Source organism: Pteropus medius, unplaced genomic scaffold (genome assembly GCF_902729225.1).
Source record: "Pteropus medius unplaced genomic scaffold, Ma_sr-lr_union100, whole genome shotgun sequence".
NCBI classification, from domain to species: Eukaryota; Metazoa; Chordata; class Mammalia; order Chiroptera; family Pteropodidae; genus Pteropus; species Pteropus medius.
The window spans coordinates 5,548-28,756 of NW_024346147.1; the positions used below are offsets into that span (position 1 = coordinate 5,548).

The following is a 23,209-nucleotide window of genomic DNA, read 5'->3' on the forward strand; positions in this document are numbered from 1 at the left end:
ACTCTGTCATTAGGTGCAGAGCAGCGGAGACTGGGGAGGAGCCAGAGCCTCGCCTCCGGGACGAGAGCTGGGGACACGGCCAGGCCCCGCAGTGGCCTCGCTCCACCCTCCGCTTCACTCTGTCCCTCCGCAGACCGGCTCCCGCTGCTTCCTCAGAAGAGAGGCCGCAAGTCCATGGGTCCCCAGCGACTGTCCCCAGCGCGCTGGCGAGAGGCGGCTGGCTCCCGGGCCTCCCCGACCTCAGTCCCCACAAGGAGGACGTGACTGGCACAGCCTCCCCCTCTGCTTCCACTGCACGAGACCTCGGTCAGCAGGCCACATGGGACCTGCCCGCAGGGTCGGTCCTGGGGTGCAGAGGGAACAGCCAGGCAGACCTCCCTCTTCCCCCCAAAACTCAACCACTGGCCATCACCCCAGCAGACCCCGGGCTCTGTGAGCTGATGGGTTTCTCTCGGGGTTCAAGGTGGTCCAGGGCCCTGGCCACGCCGGCCACCACGGTCCTGGCTTCTCCACAGCGACAGGATGCTTCTGCCAGCAGTGAAGAGGGCTGTGTGTTTGGGGTGAGGGGGGGCCTGGACCAAACTTCCAGCCCTTGCATCTACAGGAATCCTCCCTCAGGGACCCGCGTCTGGTGGCGCATGCCCGGGGCTTTGGGGTGTGTGGGCCATCTCACAATGGGGCCTCAGAAGAGCCGCGGCCGCGGCCAAGGCATGCCGCGTCTGGGAGGCCGGAGAGCTGGCCTGTCCCTCTCCTGTCTGCCACAGCCAGGCTCCGCCGATGCCCGGTTCAGCACAGACGAGGGGCTCGGCCACCAGGGGTCCGCCAGAGAGTCCCCGGGCGGGGCGTCCGCAGTCCTGGGGTTCCGTCCACCCTTCTCCTCTTCCTGGTCCCAGCTCGACTTCTGAGCCTCGGTCTCTTCATCTGTAAAGTGGACCTGGTACGGCCTCTGGTGGCCGTGAGCGTCCTGTGAGGTGCTTCGAGGCGGGGGCTCGATGTGACACGGCAGCCCTCCCGCGGGAGTCGGGGTCACCACGCAGTCCTTGGGCTTGTTCAGAAGGCAGCATTGTCATGGGGGGTCCGGGTCAGGCCCCTGAGACACAGGGTAGGAGCCCGGTGTCCCGTCTCCCACAGAGACACAGCGCTGGCAACTCCCCGGGGGCGTGGGGCCCGCCTGCCTCGCTTCGTCCCTGAGGTCCCCGGCGGTTCCTCGCTGGCCCTCCCTGCACACTGGCTTTGACCTTTGTGCATCCACACGAGGGACGAAAGGTGACGACTGACTCTCAGGGAGCTCCGGCCGGCGGGAGGGGAGGGCAGCCTGTCTCCCAGGCCACAAAGCCACTGCCTGACCTGGGACCCTGAGCCCTTCCTTCCCAAGCAGGACATGTGTCTTGGGCAGAGGGGACAAGAGACTGCGCGTTCGTGCAGCGAGTACTCACGGTGACATCTCAGCGCCCAGCCTCTGCCTGTTGGTGAAGGGAAGCCCAGGCCGCTGGCAGAGCAGCAGCCCCCGAAGACACTGCCCCGTCACAGGGCTCCGGCCACTGTGGCAGAACGCCGCAGGCCGGGCAGGTTGCAAACGACAGACGCTGATTTCTTACGGGGCTGGAGCTGGAGGTCCTCGGTCAGGGCGCCAGCATGGCGAGTTCTGGCTCGGGCCCCCCGGTTCACGGTCATCACCTGCTCACAGTGTCCCCACGTGCTGGGAGCTGTGGGGGTCTCTCTGGAGCCCGTGAGGGATCCAGTCTCGAAGGCTAAGCACCTCTCCCAGCCCGACCTGCTCTCATCGGCAGCCCCGAGGGTTGGGGGTTCAGCTGACAAGTGTGCGGGCGCACACATCTGGACAGTAGCGAGTGCTAACCTCTGGACCCGTAATGTCACCCCACAAGGAAAAGGGGTCTTTGCAGGTGCGATTAAATTAAGGATCTTGAAATGATGGGATGGTCCTGGTGAGCCCCAAGTGCCATCAGAGCGACCTCATGAGACGGGGATTTGAAGATGCTGGCATAGCACATGGGAGAGGTGCAGCCGCGAGCCGGGGCCTCCATTGGAGCTGGAAGACGCAGGAACGGGGTCTCCCCAAGCTCCTCCCAGGAGCAGGGCCCCGCCGACACCCTGATTTGGGCCCATGATACTGGTCTCGGACCTCTGGACCCCAAAACTGTGAGGGAATAAACGTCAGTTGTTGTAAGTCACCAATTTTGTGGCAGCTTGTCACGGCAGCCACGGGACATTAATATGCCACATGAAACGGGTCTTTCTCATGAGAGGCTGTGGTCGAAGCACAGCTTAGGGCACCAGCCCTCGGGGTCACTAGCAAGTAGGGTCACACTCAGACCCGGCTTACTCCCCGGGTCTCCCCAGTAGAATGCAAGCTCCTGGCAGGCCGCGCCCACGTGTCCCCGTATGCACCCGCATCAGCACAGTGTTTGGTACAGAAAAACATAAAGATCGTTTTTAAATTCTCAGCACAAGTGAGCAGCTAAGGAAAGTGAGCGAGTGAGTGAGCAGGTGTACTGGCATCATCTTACGTCGCGGTCTCGTCCTGACAGGCCTCGGGAATCACGCGCCTCGCCTTCCCCACAGGCCGCGGGGCTCCTCAGGCGGGACCTCCTCCCTCAGCGCAGACCTGTCCGGGCTTCGCGCTCCGCAGGTGCTCAGTGGCGCTCCGCTGACTGATTGGCTGGTGAAGGTCGGGCACCTGGATCCAGCTGGCTCGGGCTTCCCGGTTCACGGTCGTCACCTGCTCGCAGTGTCCCCACGTGCTGGACGTGGAGTCCCTTTGGCCTGGGTGTCTTTCAACGTGCCACGGAAACCCATGTCAAATATGGAATGAAGTGCACGGCCTCAGGGCCGGGAGGGGACGCCAGCCGTGTACTGATGTCCCTCTACGCGGGACGCGGCTATCCGCCCGGCAAGGACGGCCACCTGTTGGCCTCCGGTGGGCAGGACCGTGAGCCCCATTTTAAAGTGGGGAGCACAGAGTCTCGAAATTCAGCACCTGTAATTCTGGGGAAGGCCCAGGGAGCTGAGTTTTTAATTGGCTTCTGAAACAAGGCTCTGGCGCCAAGGCCGCCTATGGAGCCGCTGAGGGAGCCACCAGAAGGCGATCCTGCGAAGCTTCCCAGCCTTCCCGGGCCTGGGGCGGAGGGTGTGCGCTCTGCTTGAGCACAGGCGCGATTTCCAGAAGCGGATGTGGTCAATGACAGAGCGTTCTCTGGCTCTGCCTGGGTTGGGGCCCAGCTGGACCTTGGTCGGGGCCCATCTGCATAAACCGCAGCTCCCTGGAAAAGCAGGGAAATGCAGTGCAGGGGTGAGGTTTAGTTGTAAAGACGTTTCTTTGGAGGATTGGCAATTAATTCGGAAAAGTACGGATATTCAGCATTTGCTTGGGAGGAATCAGCGGCCCTTGCAGAAGCCACACGGCGAGGTGGCAGGACAGTGTGCCGAGCCGAGCGCCGTGCCTTCGCGATGGGGCGCGGCCTCGCACTGCGGGCTTCCGGCCCGGGTCGGGGGCAGAGACCGCCTCGGCCGCCCCTGCTGCCAGGAGAGCAGCCCCTTCCCCGACTTCTCCAGCTGCTCTGCGGCCCCTCGACATCCATTTCCGAGCCGATCGATGGTCAACGGGGCAGGCAAGGGGCTGGGAGTCAGGGGTCACCGGAGCCTCAGGGGGCTTCCCGTCCTCTCGAGGCCTCAGCACCCCGTCTGCTGAAGGGGAAGCCGAGCTCCGTCAACGTGGCGCTTGGTGGTAAAGGGTCTGAGGGGCGCATGGCCAGGCCACTCAGTGACCCGGACACCACGCTGTGATCGTGGCCCTCTCCGACTCGCTGGCTACATCTAGGTCAGAGACTCGGCTGGGTGCCAGGACGCCTTGAATGTCTTTCTCGTGATTTGCTCCCATCTTTTTCAGTAAAATGAGAACAGACCTGAGGCGTAGAGCTCGGGCGGGCACCACATCCGCGGGCGTTTAATGACGTCCGGTTCTGTGTTCCTCAGGGTGAGTGGCCGCACTCCGGTGTCTGTGGTCATGACATCAAAGCTCCTCTCAAAAACAGGGTGTGAGCTTGTGTCGGGCCGGACGGGACAGGTTGCTGGGGGAACTGACCTCAGGCGTTAGGTGGTGGCTGAGACCAAGTGTCGGATGTTTGTGTGCCTGGCCCACGTCCCCAAGGCCCTGTCCACTCATTCTTCTGTCTTGGAAGAACCAGCCACTGCTCTCGGTGGCCAAGTCTTGTCCCCGGTCCCCACCGAGGGGCTGAGCTGCGGAGGCCGTGGACCACGCAGAGCATGACTGCCTTTCTCGCCCGCTGGAACCCCTAACCTGTGACCGCAGAAAGCACCCTTCTCTCTCCTTCGTGCCCTGGACGTCCACACCGTCTCGTGTGCACTCGACACTGAAATTTCCATCAAAAGGCGTGCACGTGGCGTGAGCACCCCGTCAGAGCCCAGCCAGCTCTTCTCCTGCCTGTTTACATTAAAAATGCTCATTACGATTCAAATTACTTTCAAATTATGCTCATCTGGATTTCTGTGCTTTGTAAAGACTCCCATGCCTATCTCTTTCTGAGGTTATAAGTTAAAATATTTTTATTATGATAGAAACTGCTTTAAAGTCTCCACAGACATTTGCTACATGATGGATGAGACAGCTTCATGGGGAAGAACCCTCTCTCACAGCCCAGCTGGAGGGCGGGAGACTGACAAGCGCCGCGGGTGGGCGTCCGGTGGGCATGGACGTCGCTAGGGGCGTGGCGGGAGTCACAGGGCTGGCCGGCCACAGCAGGGAGGCTCGCACCCTCACCTCCGCCAGCGCCAGCGAGGCAAAGGAACTTCCCAGCACTCTGCGTCTTCAGCAAGGGGGCGAATGGGTGGCGGCGACTCTGCAGGTGGTGGCCCCTCCCCCAGCCCTGGGACCGCTCGGTTTCCCCTCCGCGAGTTCGGCCGCACCTGCTCAAGCTGGATTGGGTGACACGTATCGATGGGTCCAGGCGTTCCGGCGACGTCATCAGGAAGCCATCGCCCTCCTCCTCGGTCACTGCAGTGACCCCCCGCCCTCCGGCCTGACACGCTCCCACTCAAGCGTCCTGAGCAGGACAAGGACGTCTTCCCAGGCGGCGCCTCAAAGGTCTCGAGGCTTTTTACCGAAACACTCGGGGAGGCTCACGGAAAGCCACTCGCAGGAGCGTCCGCGCGCGTCCACTTTCTACTGCGGAGTATCCGCCTCAGCGTCCAGTGACGAGGACGCGGTAAACCCACAGCCGGGCTCTGTGCGCCGGGGGAGGCGAGCGCCAGGGAACGAGCGTGATACGCAAATGTTCTCGACCGAACTGTTAAGCTAGATATGGGGATAAATAAATAATAAGGTCTCAATTGTGTTCCAAAATATATATTAATAAAGACGGCATACAAATGTATTGATATATTTTGTCTGAGTAAAGGGATTACAGATGGAATTGCTTAAAAAAATTTATTTTCTAAGTTTTCTATTATGAATATGTGTTCCTTTGTGGACTTTGAGAAAAGTCAGCAAATACCGTTTAAACCCTGCGTGGGTGGACGGCGGCCGACAGGGGCCGGTCTGGGGCAGCTCTCCTGGGTGACGCCCGAAGGTCTGGGGCCAAGCGGCAGGACCCCGTCTCAGGAGGTGGCATATGCGTGACTCCACCCACGCGACACTGAGGAGGTGCACATGGCCACGGAGAAGCGACCTGTGCTTCCTGGGGCCAGGTCGGTGTCCGTAAAGGGGCGACGCGAGCGCATCTTTGGGGGTACGGAGACGCGAGCGCGCCTTTGGGGGTACGGAGACGCGAGCGCGCCTTTGGGGGTACGGAGCCGGCCGTGTCCTGGCCGCGGGGCAGCTGCGCGGGTCAGCGGCGGTGGACGCTCAGAGGACTTGTCGGATGGCGGCCTCCGGACCCGCCCGCCCCGTGAGCCCCGGGGACCCGGGCGCCGCGTGTCACAGCCGGCCCCGCCCCGCCCCAGGGCTCTGCGTTAACACGGGGCACCCCCGACCTGGGGGCCGGGCCGCTCCCGGGGACTGCACACCTGCGTCGTTGGTGTCCCCTTGGCCGCCACGGGGCTGCGCCTGGCAGGCGGGCTGCCCACCCCGCGGGCGCGGTCCCGAGCTCCCGGTCGGGCGTCTTTCTTTCCTTTGTTTTCTGCGGTCGGTGTCGTCCACGTGTTTGGGGTGATCATTCAGAGGACAAGGCGGCCGTGTCTTCTTTGTCCGCCAGCTCACCCCGCCATCACGAGCGCTTCGTCGGAAGCTGCCGGGGCCGCGGCGGAGCAGGTCGGAGCGTGGCCTTCGCGCCCTCGCAGCCCGGCCTGCGGGTGGCCGCAGAGGCCGCGTCTGCGAGCGGAGCCGCCCGGGGCGCCAGGCGGGCGGCGTCTGTGCCTGCGAGGTCTGCGGTGTCGGACGCTCGCAGTCTGGGCCGGGCCGGGCCGGGCGGCACCGAAGCGGGCACTGGCCGTGAGGGGCGTGGGCCCGGTGGGGCAGCAGAGGCGGAGCCGGACTGGGGGTGCTCAGCAAGGTGGGCCAGCGGGTGGGGGGGAGTTTTCCGGTTAATTGGGGAAAATAAGGCTGAAGATGGTCATGTGTGTCATCCGTCCCCGCCCCACGCACACAGCCCTGGGCCGGGCCGCCTCTCCAGAGCACCTCCTGCCCGGTGCTGCCGCCTCAGCCCGGTCCCCACGCCCCTGGGGCTGGGGGCTGGACGCTGCGGGCGGCGCTGTGCTGTGGGAAGGGTGCCGAGGGCCAAGCCCCTGACCCCTGAGCGATGCCCGCCTCAGAGCCGGTCCCGGCACCCTGGTCCAAGCCACCACAGCGTCACCGCCTACTCGCTGGCCTCCTGGCTCCGCCGCGTCCCCTCAGCTGAACCTCCGTGGCTCCCCCTGCCCCGCCTCACGTCCCTCATCCTGCTCCCTGCTCCCTGCTCCCCTGCCCCTCCTCCCGCCCACAGTCACACTGCGTTTCCAGTCACTCGCAGGTGCGGCCTACGGGCAGCCTTTGTCCTACCCACGTCCGTGTCCGGCGTGCACCAGGCCGGACCGTGTTGACCGACCACATGCGATTTCTTTAAGCCTCAGATTCGTCAGCGACCTGGGGGGCGGGAGGCGGATGAATTCTGTGCGCTACACCCCTTGGGGGCTTGTGAGCATTAAACGAGAGAGTAAGGCAGAGCAGTCCCCTCGGCCGAGACAGGAGAGATGCCACAGGGTCCTCGTCATGGCTGCCACCTCCTCAGGATGCCAGCTTTGCAGAGGCTTCGCATCGTCACAGTCCGCTTTGGAGGTCCAGCCGTGGCCGCCTTGCTGGCCACCGCCACCGCCCCGCCCTCACCCCCATCCCCATCAGTCTGCTGAGAACAAAGCAGTGACACCCAGCCCTCCCTGCGAGCGCCCGCCCGGGAGACTCGCGACGCTGCCGGTGTCCGCCCCGAGTGTGCACAGCCCCGTGGGCCCGGAGCGTGTCTTCCCCGCGCTCTGGCTGCTCTGACCCCTCTGACCCCTCCGACCTCTGCCAATTTTTATCTCATTTTTGTTTAACTTTATACATCAGAGTTTAATTTGGGAGCTGGCGGAGAAGACAGTGATGGATAGGGTACATCAAGTGCGGCTGAAATCACGCTGTCCCCGTGGCTCCCGCTGACGGGGTCCCTGTGGGGTCCCTGTCCGGTCCCCGGGGTGGGTGAGGCCCGCACGCTTCGCCCCGTGACCCCAGCAGCGGCGTGCCCGCCTCTCGTTTATCGATTTGACCCGGTCTGCGGGGCTCGATGCGCCGGCCGTGGGGCGACGTCATTTAGGGGGCGACGTCATTTAGGGAGCCGAAGGGGAGCTCCGTGCGCCGAGGTTTCCCCCTCTCTGTGCTGCTGTCTTCTCTGGGAGTGACCGGCTGGCCTCCCGGACTGGCCAGAGGGAGCGCTGGCCTTGCTTTCTCACGGGCAGGGTGGGGCCTGACGCCTCACAGGAGGCTCCGGCTCCATGGGAACCGGCCTGTGAGCGGAGGAGGGGATGAGGGGACCAGCGAGTGAGCGAAGGTGGCTTTCTGCCTCCTCGCGACGGCTCCTGCTGGACTCGAGCATCGGGGAGAGGACAAGTGCAGCTAGGTGGTCTCGGTCCCTGGTGTGGGTTCTCGGAGGTGCCGTGACCCCAGAGACTCTCCAGACGCAGCCGATGGGCGCTGGGGCCGGAAGGGACCTTGAGAGCTTATGCAGCTCTTGTCCGTCACATTGGCATTCATCGGGACAGCCTGGCCAGGGGCTGGACAGCCCTTATCAAACACCTCCGGAGACAGGCCACCACGCCGGGACCCACGGCTTAGCATGTCCTGATGTCCGTGTCCTTCACAGCACTTTCGGGGTGAATTATGTCCCTGCGCAAGTGTCTGATGAAAGTCCGTCTCCCCGCTAGACCCTAAGAACACTGACAGGTTCTGCAGTTAACTCACCTGCATCCCTGGGCTCGGGCACAGGGCTTAACATCCAGGACGTGCTCAGTGAATCTTCCTGAGTAAACGAGCCCAAAACAAATGGGGACGGAGGGGAGGCTGCGACTCATCATCAGAAAGGCAGGAATGAGGACGACGGGCAGAGATGCCAGGTATGAAGTCACATGCCAGCCGACCACTTGGTCTGGTCCGTCCGGAGGCCAGTAGGGGTCGAGGGAGGCAGTGCGAGGTAGCTGCCCTCCGGGACCGGGTGAGGATGGCGGCCGTGGCCCGTGTCTGGAGGGCTCCTGCTCGGCCCCGCGCTGTCCGGGGCAGAGGCCCTCGGCCCCCAAGCGGCTGCCGCGCGCCTGAGCTGTGTGGTCCGAGTTGACATGAGTCCTGAGTGTGAACCACACACCAGACCTCAAAGGGTCACGTGGGCGAAGAATGCAAAGTGCACCAATGATTGTTTCTACGCTGACTGCGTGTCGAAATGGTAACTTTTTGATATTATATTGGTTAAGGAAAATATATCATTTCATCCAGGTGTTTTTCTTTTTTTTTGCTTTTGCTTTTGCTTTTTTAAAATGTGGCCACAGTAAAATGTGGAATTGCAGGTGTGGCCTGCATTGTGTTCTAAGCTGGGCTCCAGAGCCTGCGGGTGGACGCTCAGCGCACGGCCGGCCGGAGCTCTGTCCTGCGGCTGGCGCCGTGCCAGGCACTCGGCCCCCTCGCTCAGCAGGGGTTATGCCTTTGACTCAGTCATTTCACGTCATCCTGAAGAAATAATTTGAAACATGAAAAAATTCTTTGCACACAAAGTTATTAATTGTGGCGATGCTGAATACGAATGCCAAGCAGGAACTAGCCGAAGCAGCTAAGGGCAGAACAGGGTGCCGCATCTGGAGAAGCATCACGCAGCCTCAGAGACGCTCACCCAGGGCTCCGCTGTGGCCGGCGAAGCACCGCGACAGCTCCATGGAACCTCAGGATCGAAGACCACACAGACACCGGGTGTGTGGCCCACGGGGGGCCGCTCGGAGGGGGCAGTGTGCCCCAAACCCTCGGAGGGGGCAGCACCCTCCAAACCCTCAAAGGGGGAAGCATCACCCCAAAACCCTCAGAGGAGGCAGCACCGCCAAAACCCTCGGAGGGGGAAATGGCCCCCAACCCTCAGAGGGGGAAGTGGCCCCCAAACCCTGGGAGGGGGCAGCGCCCCCAGACCCTCGGCGGCAGCGTCTTGGGTGGCGGAGGTCGTGGTCGTGGGGGCTTCTCTGTCTTTCTTTTTTCCGTTAGACTGGATTTAATAGGCTTTTGACCCAGGATTGTTATCCTCATCCTACGGCGGGGAGAGGCTGTCTCGGGAGCTCGCCTGGTGCCCGAGTGGCTGCATGTGGCGGGCGCGGCACTTCAGGCTCATCCCTGAAGCCACACTCAGCTGCGAGGCAAAGCCACGCTTGCTTCTGAAAGTGCATTCTTTGCCACTTGGACCTGGGGGTCCCTTAGTGAATGTCCCCCCTCCTTGAGGGCTGGGCCGCACTGTGGTCCCCTCCCCACCTCCTTCCCCAGCGCTGACTGGCACAGTTGTGCCCTGCAGAGAGGCATCACACCCGTGCCAGGTTTCACGGCTTCCCCCGCGGCTGTCCCCTGCAGCGGGGGCCGGCCTGGGTGGCTGTTTCAGTGTGTGCCCCGCCAGCCAGCTTCCGGAGGTGGGGCCCAGCAGGAGGTGACAAAGACAAGGCAGCCTGAGGTGCCACCCCCTGGTCACCTCTGCGTGTCTTCTGAAGGGTACAGCTCTGAGGCGGCCCCTCCTCCTGGCCTCCGGGAGCCCCCACGACCCCTGCCCGTAGGCCTTGCGGGCGGAAGCCTTTTGCTCCCGTCTGGGCCTCCCTTCACCCGCCCACGGCTTCCCCAGGGAACCCTCCCTGAGTCAGCCAGGACCCTGAGGTGCTACAGGACCGAGCAGACGTGTGTGGTGTCTGTGCCACGCAGTGTCCCAAGAGGAGAGGCACAGAGCACATTCTGAGGCCTGTCCTGTCCCCGGGCCTCGTGGTGTGGAGGGCAGGGCTGAGCTCTGGGGCCCACAGACCCGGGTTCGAGTTCAAGCTCCGCTCCTCCTAAGAGCCACTGGGTCCTTAAGGGCTCCCTGGCCTCGCCAGGTCCCCGCTTCCTCATCTGCTAAGTGCACTTCACGGTTCTGTGCCAATGAGAGCAGCCGCCTAAACGGTGCAGCATGTCGCCGTGTTTGGCCACCCCGCGGGGGAGCCCCAGCAAACGTTAGCCACCATCGTTGCGGCTTCGAGCCACTGGGGCAGTGAGCCACATGGGGGTCCTATGGGGGCACAGGCCCCATCTGACTACCACCCCCAGACACAAAGCCCCACACCCAGCCCCACCCTCTCACGGCGTGGGCCCTAGGCCACCAACAGAGGGCTGAGTCACAGAGCCGGGGAGGGGACCAGCAGAGCATGAAGCGATTTGGGAAGAATGAGTCGTTTGTTTAAATATTATACCTATAAAAATACCAGAGTGAGAAACATGGACACTTGCAGTAACAATCGAGAGGGGGAGGAGATAGACATTATCACAAAACGGAAAAGAATTATCAGACATTTGGAACAAAAATCTTCATTTATAAAATACCTGCACTTCGACCTCGGAATGAGCGCGCCTCTCGCGAGCCCCCCGCAAACGCTCCCCTGTTCCCTTTGTGTCTCTTCACAAGGCATCTTCTCTTCGGCTCCCTTTGGGAAATTCTTATAAATGAGGATTCGCACCTCAAGGGATTGCTCCGGTTGGGAAAGTGTTTTATTAAAAAATATATGTTTTCTACCGAATGCTGAGCGGTATAATTAGCTGGTCCCTTCTGTTTTATTTTAAAAGGCTGTATGACCAAGTTCTAATTAAACATATTCTCAGGACGTTTGAAATGTGAAGACGCCTCAGAAACAGGCACCGAAGTGGAGGCCGGGAGCCGGGAGGCCGGGGCTGTGGGCGGAGAGCAGGACCTGGCCACCGCGTGCCCGGCGCGGGGCCTCGTCCTGCCCCCAGGGCTCAGCCGCGAGATGCCAGGCCTGCCCCGGGCTCCGCGGGTGGAACCCCGCCCTGGGCTGGCACTCCTGGCCCCAGGGAGAGACAGTCACAGCTTTGGCTCACAGCGTTACCATCCACCCCAGCCAGCGGCCTTTGACACACGTGTGTGTCGACACCCTTTGAGAAGCACCAGTGCCTAGTTAACGTGAGTGCTGTCTCCCCGCACGCTCTCGCTGGCCCGTCCAGTTTGGGCCGAAGTGCCCCTGGGCGTCTGCAAAGCTGTGCGTCTGGCTGTGCAGCTGCAGGCCTCGCAAGCCGGGACCTTTCGTCCTAAAAGCTCAGCCACCAGGGCAGGAAGAGCAGCAGAAGGCACCGTGCCCCAGGGGACACGCCCTGGGGAGCCAGGCATAAGCTTCCCAACATTTCCTTGTAGAAAACTCCTTCCTGCTCTTATCTGAGCCTATTAACTCTGTTTTAAATATGAATCTAACACGCCGGGATGTCTGTTTCTGTGACAGCTAAGAGGCTGACAGCTAAGAGAAGACAGACGGAAAAACACCTCAGCTCTCCGGGCTCTGGAGCCGTTTACTGCGGGGACAGCAGTGAAATGTTAAATTAGAAATTGACTAAACCTTTTTTCAAAACAATCGGGAACATGTGCAGCGCATAATAAATGCCGGCATCAGCTGTTTAGCAAAGCTTATCATTCAGAAAAGCGACTCTTATAGATACCGTCCTATAAAGAAGTCATTCCATGAGGATGCTAGACATCGCCGTCAGCTCACGTCCCTGTGAGCACGGCGTGTGCACACACACGGCCCAGCATCCACACGCGACGAAGCACACTTACGTCGGCGTGCCTCCTCTTCATTGTGCGCGTGTGCGCGTGCGTGTGTGGGTTTGGGTCTCACCGGAGGATTCGGGAGTGGGGTGGGATTCACCCCAAACCCTGAACAACCGTGGGACAACAGCCTCCTCGGAAAAGATGACCTTTCTAGCAGGTTGCAGACCAGGCTAAAGAATGTTCGGAGGGGAGTTAATGCTTGAAAGCATTGGGACATCGCCGTCCTTCCTCGGGCTGGCCAAAGGGAGCGGGACAGGGCAGGGGCCAGCATGCAGGACTCCCTGCCCCCCCAGGGCAGTGGCCTCAGAGATGAGGGGCTGTCCTGTGACAGCCCCCCGCAAGCCGCCGGTAGCAGGCTGCTCCCTAATTGCAGTGTTGAAGGCACACTTCTTCCTCTCGCCAGGAGCGGTGGCAGCGAGAGCTAATCAATGAGTGTCAGACGTCCCAGGCTTCTGTGTTCCTCTGACCAGGATGGCACGAGGTCCAGCGCGTTAACAGGGAAGAGGGGGCTATCGGCGAGGCCCCCACTGGGCAGTCCTCCCCGGGAGGGGCAGGCCTGGCTGGCCGCCGGGGCCCACGGGGCCAGGGGCCGGAGGCCTGTGCCTGCCTGCGGCCTCAGTCCCCCTTCCTCCCTGTTGCTCCACCCCGAGCACCCACCTGGCCCTCGGGTGCACCCAGCCTCGCCCCATTATCAGCCTCCGACTCAGGGTGGTCTGACCCCCTGGCTGGAGGCGATGTCACCATGTATTTGACACAACTGTGCACCACGCTCCTCACCGAAGCACCGACACCCTCCACCCTGGAAGCCCGAGGTGCCCCGGAAGCGCCCCCCCACCCCTGCCTGCACACAGCTGGGGGCGCCGGCCTTCCCCGCCCCCAAGCTCCAGGACAGGCACAGAGAAGCAAAGCCTCACAGGCACTTCTGACTGCCACAGAATTTCCCCTGGGAGTCCCTGCTCATTCTTCAGATGGGAGAGTGGCCCGTTTAGAAGTGAGGGAGATGAGGTTGGGGCGACCCGCTCCAGACCCAGTGGTGAGCGGGGCCACCAGCCGGAACGCACCGCGCCGCGCCGCGCCCCGCCCTGCAGCGCCCACGCGCAGGCGCACAGCAGACCTCGTGGTCCTGGCCCTTAGGTGCTGCTGATGGGCACATCCCTCCGCAGAGAAATGGCCCTCCACCCCGCCGACCCCCAACCTGCCCCAGACAGGGCCACCCTCAAGAGAGAGCAGCTGGCGTGTTCTGGACATTTGAGACCGGAGTGACTCCTTGACGAATTTCAATGTTAAAGGGTGACTCCGGTCCATTTTCAAGTCTCATTTTTCCTGGCCGACAGGTGAGGCCCAAGGGGTTAGGAAGGAGAGTTTGTGGGCTCCGGCGCAGCCTGGCTGCCTCCAGGCTGCAGACCTTCTCCTAGTGGGAGGCCCTTTGTCGTTGGCGGCGGCGGGGACTGAGGGTCCCCTGGAGGAGCAGGGGCCCTTTGCGCCCCAGCCCACGCGTGGGCGGTTTTCCACCCGCATCCCCAGCAAGCCCCGTCTCTTCAGCCAAACATTCCTGAGGACCTTAGATGATGCGGAGCCTTCCTGTGAACGCACCCCCTATTTGGGCAACATATTTGGAAGGTATTGGTGATACTGATAAGTGATCCAAAATCGAAATCGACTCTCCCAAATCCATACTCGCTTTTTGTGTGCATATTTCCAGACACTTAGTCAGCCAGCCTGGGGCCATGCTCGGAGAGCCCCCCCAGTCCCCCCTGTGAATGAGCCAGGGAGGGGGGCTGCAGCGAGGGACTGACAGGGGCCTAGAAAGCTCCCTGGGCTGGAACTCGACTTCCCGCAGCCTGACCCTCCGCCCAGACACTGCCTGCTGGGAGGAGGGCGGGGCTCGAGCTCTCCCTGGGGCTGTCGTTAGCTGGGAGGTGACTCAGGTCCTACTGAGGTGGAGAAAGGACACACGCTGTCCTACTCCACAGCAGAGAAAGACAACCGTGCACCTAAAACTTCACTTAAACCAGAAGGGCCAGGGCGGCCCCAGGGGCTGGCGCAGGGGGGTGGCGGTGGTGCAGGCGGTGGGGGTGCTCGGGGGACAGGAGGTACCCACTGGTCCTGGGTGGAAGCCAGCCAGTCTCCTGGGCAAAAGTCCCCCCTGTGTCCTGAGCTCAGCTGGCCTGGTGCCTGCGAGGCCGAGGGCGGCGCCTTCTCGGAGCTGACCGCTTGCTTCTTTGTGCACACGCGCACACTCACATCCACACCTTTCCTGCTGGGCGTCTGCTCCACGCCTGCCCCTTCCGCACACCCCTCCTTGCACACCTTTGCACACCCTCGGGAGCTCCTGCCTTGAGATGTTTTCCCTGGGCGGGGGTGGGGGGGGTAGTTCTGCCTGTGAGGCCCAGAGACAGCATCGGGCACCGCCCGCTCGCCCTGGTCCCAGGGCTGGGCTTGCAGCCCCAGGCAGGCACAGGCCGGCTGGGCCTGGTCTTAGCCCCCGGAGCCCTGGGCTGCCATGGTGCCCGGGGCCCAGCCCTCTCTTCTGGGCAGGCGGGATTGGTCAGCCCCAGAACTGCAGTGCGGGCGGGCTCTGGGGAGGGTGGCCACGGTCTGCGGTTTTGAAGTTTTGATGTAAGTACTAGGTTTGCTGGGGAACCCAGGGTAAAGGGCTGGGGCGGAGGGCCTGGAGCCCTTCAACCTGTCCCTGGTGTCACCACCTGCTTCTGTGGTCCGTCAGCACTCCAGGTGCACGGCCTGGGGCGACCGCAGCTCCCCTAGTCCCCCTGGGCCAGCCTTGAGAGCACCCCAGCCACCTTCTCTGGCCCACCTGCCCCTTGTCCCGGGGCGGAGCGGGCGCCCCCCGCCCAGTCCTGCCTCTAGAGGGCGCTGGAGGGGGAGGTGGTACCGCCAGCTCCCGCAGTGGGCTCGCAGGGGAGTGGGGCACCCCACCCCTAACCCTGGCCTAATTTGAATATTTCACTGGCTGCTGCCGGTCTGGTCAATTTATCATGCAAATATTGGTGCCCTCCCCGCAGGAGAGGAGCCGGCGCCCCATTGGTGGCCCAGACAGCGGCATTTGTAATATTTTTCTTTGGGCATTAGAGTCATTTACCAATGCCACCGCAGTAACTCCAGGCACTGCATCACGAGCCACTTAAAGGGGTTTATTGGCAGCTTCGAAACTTCTGCACCCGCTCTTTTATTTTAAACCAGGTGTCAACCTGTTTCTGGCTCCCCCTCCCCCCACCTAACAAGCAGCAGCAACCAAAACTACTTTGTCCTCTGGAGACCGGGGCGCGGGTGGCTGCCCTGCGTTGTCACAGGCAGGACTCGGCCTCCCGCGGCCAGCGTTTGGTGGACCTGAGTGAATGGCCTCCGTGAATTCGTATGGAGGTCGAGGGGGGCTGATAGGGAAGAAAATCAGAAATCAGAGAGGGGAGCAGGGAGGAAGGAAGTGGGTGGCGGAGGACGATCCCGAGCTGTCCCGAGGAGGAGGAAAATCTCGAGATCCTCCGAGCCTGTGAGATCAGAGACATCTGCCCCCAGAGAATGTGACCCCCTGACCACCGTGTCGCCAGGAACTCCAGCTCCCCTGTTCCGGAAATACCGGTGTCAGGCACCAAGTTTCAAGAACCGCGTGGGAAAGAACGAGGTGCCAGCCCAGCGCCCTCTGTTCTTGCCCTACGCAGCGCTGTGCTGGGCTCGCCCGCTGGGAAATTCAGGGACAAACAAAACCGCGGTGTGCAGGGGACGGGAAGAGCGAGGTGGGGAAGAGCGAGGGGAAGAAGGGGAGCCAGGTCCTTCCTGTCCTCAGCCCCCCGGCTGGTCGGCGGGGCCGCCAGGGACCGGGCTGCCTGGTGCGCCAGGACCCGCTCCAGCTCCCTACGTGGGCCCCTGGGCCGCCCCTGCGCGGACTCAGACCCGCGCCGGTGCCGCGGCCCCGGGCGCCCCTCCCTGCCTCCCAGCTGCTGCGGGGGACCCCAGCGCCCCTGCGGCTTCTGTAGTTTTTGGTTTGGGGTTTCTCTTTAAGGCTCTGCCCAAATGGCCCCCGAGAACCCACTCTGCCCAGAGTGGGCAACCACGCCTTGCTGTTCCGGTAGCTGGGGCGGCGCACCGCGCGCCCCAGCCGCCCTGAGGGTCGACGAAAGGGCACCGGCCACTAAGGGCTCCAAGGTGGACTTCGGCGGTGCGCTCCCCAGCCCGGCACACAAAGGCTTTTTGTTTTCCTTGCTTAATCTTCAGTCTTCTTAGAAAGTTCTTTTGAAAGTTCGGTAAATGATTGAGCTCGACAGAGGAGAACCAGAAGGACTAGGGCGTCCGAGTTGGGCCCCAGAGTCAGCGCGGCGGGGCGGGGAGGCCAGCGCGCTGGGAAGCCGAGCTGGAGGTGGGCGCTGTGAGCACCCTGACCGTGGTTCCCCCTCCCTCCCTGTTAGGGGTGTAGTTTGTTCACCCCGAGGCGTCCAGGAGGGAACCTCCTGGCCTTGGCTTCCAGGGGGCTTGACAGAGTCAGCTTCTGGCCAGAGTTCCTCCTGTCCAGCCACACGCAGTTCAGGGCCCGGTCCGCGACCTGGGTATGTGCCTGGCCCCAAGGCTGCTGGGTTCTCCCTTTGAGTTGAGCGGTTCCGGTGGGAAGGGCAGATGGGCAGCGAACATGGCTGGCGAAGCTGGGCCAACCTCTGCGCCTCAGCTAGAGAAATTTACAACAGGTGGGAAGCCTGGAGGCACCTGCCCCGCCCCCCCCCAATGTGCTTGGGGACGGAAGGCGCTTGCACCCCCAACACCCATTCCCCACCTAGGGCCCAGGGTAGTCTTCATAGAAGGTTGTCCCTGAGCCCAGCTCACAGCCAGGCGACCTGATGGTGTACCCCCCAGAGGCCCTACAGAAGCGGCACTCATACATGGCTCTGATTTCTGAAAGTTTATTTCATGTCCAGCTGTAAAAGTTCTTGGGAGAATTTACAGACAAAATATCTAGTTCGTTAAAACAAAGCTACCAGAAAAAGGGGAATGTACTTTCAGCAAACAGTTTCCCGTTTGGCAAGGGCTCGGCCCCACACTGCAAGGCTTAGGCGCTTGCGCACGGTGGACGCCTGGAGCCCGATTGCCCGCTGAGGTGTGGAGTGGCAGCCCGGCGGCCTGAGCCAGGGCACCTCCTTTTGCCCAGCCCCACCGGGGGTGTGAGCTGGACCTCGGCCCGTCCCAGGCGGGTGCAGGCAGAGAGTGCTTGGTGCTGCCCCTCCTGGCATTACTGAGCTGACACTGGACTCCCCAGAAACCCGCCGCCAGGCCAAGAGCCCTTCACACTTTGAAATGGAGCGCAGGCTCCGGGAGCAGACTACCCAGTGCATTCTGTCCCTCCAAGGTGGCGTGTGCCTCACTCGAGGGGTGGAGAATAGCTCTCAAGAAGCGGGCTTAGGCCCCTGGGTTCCCAGGACACCCACCTGCCCTCGCTACCCCCAGGGCCGGTGGCTGCCCGCAGCCTTCTTTCTTCAAGCCCCGGCCTCCCACACTGGCCATTCCAAACCAGGACGCACTTCAGCCTAGTTCGGCTCAAGCGGACTGTCATCTGCTGGCCTCGCTAGCACCGTGAACCCAACCTGGGCGTCTCCATCCCAGCACCAACTCCGGGTCTCCCGCGGGGCCGGGGCCGTGGCGGCCGGACCCCCGCCCCCGCCGGATCCCCGCCCCCACCGCCCCAGCAGCCTTGCCTGAGCTTGACTTGTCTTTTCCTTGCGAACTCGACCAGGTGGGGCTCAGGTTGGCCACGGGCAGGCACTCCCAGGGTTCCCGGGGCCGGGCCGCGCCTGGCTCCTTGAGTTCAGAGAGCTGGAGCCAGATTTCGAGCCCCCTGACCTGAAGGAGCAGCACGTGGGAGCACTGGACAGGGCTCAGCGCCCGCCACAGAGGGGCGGGATGCCAGCGGGCCCCGTGCGCAACCTGGGGGCTCAAGAGTGGTCTTCACGGCCCCTGAGAATTTTCTGCGCCCTAAACTTTATCACCCAGGCGCGGGGTGAGCCACCTCGCCGCAATGGGAGCCACTATGTGCCGTTGCCGCTGGGTTTTCCTCGTGTCGCTTCTCTGCCCTTCGGCTTACATTTCCTTTTATTTTTCAGGGTTCAAAAAACTATGCCCAGAAACGCGGTACTTTCCCGGCGGGGGCCCCTGGCTGACCCGGGGGCTCGCTTTGCGCGCGCCTGGCGCGCCGAGAAGGGAGCAGGTGCTCGCGCGGGCGCCGCAGCTGCCGCTGCTTTTCGCAGGGCCCTGCGACGCCCGGCAGCTGTTGGAAGGGGCTCTGGGCAGCGCGTCTTGAACGGAGTCGCAGCCCCGTCGCGGGTTCCGGACCCTCCGGATCCCGCTCTGGCTCGAGAACCGTGAGGCCGCGGGCTGAGGTGCGCCAGGCCCTCACGCGGTGCGCCGGGTCCCTCCTTCCGCGCGAACGAGCGCGGCTCCGGCCTCCCCAGACCGCGCGGACCTCGGCGCTGGCGGAGAGCTCCTCCTGGGTCCCTGCTGACGCGCGCAAGCCACAGTCTCTGTGGCTTAAGCCCACGGTGCAGCCGACCCCGAGGGCCGGACTCCTGGGCGCCGCACCGGGCATTCGCAGTGGGGGGGAGGCCGGTGAGGTGCCAGGTCCAGCCGACCCGCAGATGTCCGAGCCCTGCGTGCGCCCTTCTCCTGCAGTAGGGGGGTTGGGGAGAAAGGCCATTTGGCCTTGCCACACTGATCAGGGACAAAGGTGATGTCTGTCCTTCGGACAGTTCGAGGGGTGGACAGGGGAGGGGGTGTGGGGAGCAAGAAGCGAAGGCACAGACGTCACCGCAGCCACAGCCGCGGCCAGCGCTCGGGAGCGTGGCGCCGGAAAGCCCCGCCAGGCCCGCTGCTCCAACACATGGCCCATCCGTTCTCTCCGCAAACGACGTGCGAATCACAGACGTGCTGCCCCCGGACACCGCGGCATCGAGCCCGTGTTTCTCACCGGGATGGCGGTTCCCCGCCCCCTGTCACCCCTGTCAGGCCCTGTCAGGCAGCAGCCAGGCAGGCGGGGCCTGGCAAAGTTTTAGCTTGGGACTTTTTGGCTAAGATCTGCCCGGGGACGTCGACAGCCCCAGGCTGGGCCCAGGTGCGGCGGGTTTAAGCCCGTGCGTTCTGGTAGCTTCCCGGTTGACGCTGTGCTCGGGGTGCGTTTGGGAACCCCCCCTTCTCGCCGGCGCCACTCCCAGTCCTCGCTAAAGGGCAGAGAGCTTGGTGGCAGGCAAGGGCTAGGTTGACACTGTCCCCCCTCATCTGCCTCATCCCTAGAATGGTTGGCAAAAGTAGTCAGTTTTGAGGTCCCGATGGGTAAAGGGGTGCTGGGGTTAAAAGGGCACCGAGATCAGGGCCCCCGGCTGTGCCGAACGGGGCCGGGCGAGGCAGCGCGGTGGCGGTGTGCCTCCGCAGAGCCCGCGTTGTGCATGACGGGCTGTCGCCGCGATGTGCAGCTCGGTGACACTGATGGATGCGCCAAGGGCTGGACGGACAGATGTTAGGGCGGATCGTGCAGCGCGCGGCGCCGGGGCGGGGGAAGGGCGAGGCCGCGAGCGGGCTGTGGCTGCGGGCGGCACGGAGACCGGGGCTCAGGCCGCCGCCGGCGGGGGGAGGGGGAGGGAACGGGCTTTTGGGCAGCAGCTCGGGGAAGGGAAGCGGGTGGAAGCGCGAATCCGGGCGAAACTCTCTGCCTTCCGTGCGTGGCGCCCGGCGCACCGTACACGCCACCAGCGGCGCGCCGGAGTGGGCGCCGGGCCCGGGGAGGTGAGCAGGGGCGGGCGGGAGCTGACCTCGCGCGGCGCCCACCCTCCTCCGGGCCGGGGGCGCCCAGCAGTGCGACCGGACCCGGGAGGCCGCGGACGGCGCCGCCAACTCACCGTTTCCTCGTTCGCAAGAAGCGTTTCACGCCCTGCGGCCGCGTCTCCCGGGCCCGGAGGGGCAGCGGCTCGGGCCGCGGAGGCCGCACGCCCCCCAGGCCGCCGCGCCCCGCCCCCGAGTCCGCCCCGCGTGGCCAACCCGGGGCCGCCGCAGCTGGCGGACTCCGCGCCGCCGGCCTGGCCGCGCGCCCCGCCTCGCCGAGCGCTCCCGCTCGCCACGGCGCCAGAGGCGGCTCCGCAGGCGGGAGGCGTCGGGACCGCGCCCCGGCCCGCCGGGTGGGCGCGAGCGGAGGCCGGTCTTACCGTCAGGGTGAGAGCGCGGTGCCCGGGTCTACAGGGAAAGCGAGCGAGCCCGTGAACTTTGAAAACAAACTTGCGAAAACAGTCACAAAGGAAAAACGAGGCGGAGGGGGGCGGAAGAAGAGGGAGAAAGAGACTAAAAAGGAAACGTAAGAAAAGCAAGGAGGCGAAAGGCGGCAGGAGGCGGCGCGCCCGCGGCCCCGGGGCGCTCAGGCGGCCGGCGCCAGTCCCAGGGCGCGGGCTGCGGCCTCGCCCGCACTGCCGGACGCCGGCCCAGGGGAGCCCGGCACCCCAGCCCGTGCGCGAGGGAGCCGAGCCGCGTCGGGGACCCGCGGCCCGGCGGCCGCCCCTGCCCCCGCCGCCCGGCAGCACCCGGAGCCGGCCCCGCCGCGGCCGCCCCATTCCCGGCCCGCGAGCTGCCCAGGGAGACGCAATCGAGCCCGCAGCGCATCGATGCGCCGCCGCCCGCGCCGCTCCGGCTCCCGCGCCGCCGCCGCCGCCGCCGCCGCCGCCGCCGCCCGGGGGTCGTCCCGGTGAGCCGCGGCCCTCCCGTGAGTGAGCCTGCGCGCCTCGGCGCCACCGCGGCCCTGCCGGCTCCCCCTGTGCGCGGCCCGCGGCCCGGCCCGCTAGGCGCCCCAGCGCCCCCGATCATCCAATCAATAATCAATTTCTTTCGCTCGGGACCGCCGGCAGGCGGGGTGCTGGGCGCGGTGGCCCCTCTCGGGGGGCGCCCCGAGGAGGGGGATGGGCCGCGGAGCCCGGGTGCCTCTCCCAAGCCCCGTCCCGCCCGCGGATCCGTGGGCGCCAGGGGCGGGGGGCGCGGCGGGGCACCGCGATCTTCCCATTCGAGAGGAAACTTGCGGGCACCCCTCCCACGGCGACCCCCGGGACGGGCCCGGGAAAGTTTGCCGAGGAAACAAAATTGGGGGAAGTGGCGGCGGCGGGTCCCGGGGGGAGGAGCCGGGTGGCTTGGGGTCTGGTGGCCCCACCTCCCGGCCCCACCCAGCCTCCTCAGGGCGCCTCACTTGCGGGCTGTCGGGAGTCCCTTGGAGCCCCGGAGCTGGACCGGGCCAGAGAGGCTGGGCGCCTTGGCAGGTGGTGGGTGAGGAGGGGAGTTTGGCCGGGAGGGCAGGGCCACAGGGCAGGCCAGGGGCAGGGAGGCCCTGGGGAGGCGGGGGGGGTGGGGAGGGGGGCAGGCGCCCCGGGACAGATCGTACAACAAGCCGGCGCCCGCGCCCGGCGTGCGCTGCACCTGGGGCGGAGGGACGGAGGGCAGCCTGCCCGCTCCCCTGACGGACTGGGCGGGGGAGTCCCCGCGACAGTAGCAGAGACTGGCCGGCAGCAGGGGGCGGCGCAGCGCCCCGCACCGCCAGGCTGTGGGCCAGGTGACCTGATCATCTCAACGCAGCTGGCTTGCCTGTGTGCCGACGCCGCCACTCCAGCCGCACACGCCTGCCACATAGCAGAAAAGCCTAGACCACTGTTGCGGGCCACTGCGGCGCTGACGTGGCAGCACCCACTGCTACTTATTGCCTGCCAGGGGCCATGAGTGGCAGCCAGGACCAGCCAGAACCCTCTGCCTTTCTACTCCCCTCCCCTCCGCGGTCCACGCCTCCACCTCTCCTCACTTTGGCCCCAGACCCCTGACAGAGCACCGCGCTGCGTCACTGGGACCGGGCAGAGGGGCCAGGCTCTCCTCCTCCGGCCCCACCTCTCCTCCGGCCTCTGGGCGATTTGTCCGACACCCCATTCCGCCGGCAGCGCCCCCCCCCCCCGCGCTCCTCCCTCCCGCGCCTCCCCTGCCCGCCCTCCTCCTTCCCTCCGCACGTTCGGGGATCGCGGCGGAGAGGGGGGGACGCGGAGAGCCGGGGCGCAGCAGCATCCTGCGGGCGGCCGCTCTCGGGGGGAGGCTGAGAGCCGGCCCGCCTCGCCCCCCGCGGCCCGCCGCCCCTCCCGCCCTCCGCAGCCGGCGCGGCGGCGGTGGCAGTCGCCGGACGAGCATCATGCCGAGGAGGAAGCAGCAGGCGCCCCGGCGCGCAGCAGGTACGAGCCGCCTGCCGCCCTCCTCCCCTCTGCCCCTGCTCCCCGCGCCCCGGCCTCGCGCCGGCGGCCACCCCGCCCGTGTCCCGCTCCGCGCGCGGCTCCTGCGCCCGAGCGGGGAAACTCCGGGCGCGGGCTTGTCGCCGCTCGCTCTGCGGTGCGTGCGCCCGCCTCGCGGACCCCGCGCCCCGGACGCCAGCCGCGCTCTGGCCCCTTCCCGCTCGCTCCCACTTCGGGCCCCGGGCGCCCCGGGCCAGGCTGCCCCCGTGGCCGCGGAGGGGATGGGGACCAGCCCTCTTCCGTGTGCTTCCGTGGAGGGGGGGTGGTGGCAGGCGGGGGTCACCTGAGTTCCCCGGGACACCGTCCGTGTCCTCCCGCGGCCGGTCGGCGGGGGGCTGCCCGGTGAGTGGCCACTGAGAGCGGGCGAGCGAGCGGGCGAGCGGTCCCCTTCAGCCGCCTGACGGATAATCCGGTCGAGTCCTCGTTCATTGGGCCCAAAGCGGGCCCAGCGGTGGAAGCCGGAGCGCACGGGGTCTGGGCATTGTCAGATGACTGTCAGGTCGTGTCGCATGCTGGCGCCCTGCGGGTTTCCCCCGACGCCCACCCTCGTCTCCTCCTGCACTTAGTTCTGGGACGTGTCGAGTACTTTTTCCCCCCCTTCCCCCTTTTTTCTTTTCTTGTTTT

The 23,209-nt window shown here is 64.8% G+C and overlaps 1 long non-coding RNA gene across 1 annotated transcript; it reads left to right on the forward strand.

The window, feature by feature from the left end:
- Positions 1–11,402: 11,402 nt before the first annotated feature.
- On the forward strand, positions 11,403–12,148 carry LOC120612853 (uncharacterized). Its single transcript, XR_005655550.1, has 2 exons — positions 11,403–11,660; positions 11,974–12,148. It is a non-coding gene; the product is annotated as an uncharacterized LOC120612853 (long non-coding RNA).
- The last annotated feature ends 11,061 nt before the right edge of the window (positions 12,149–23,209 follow it).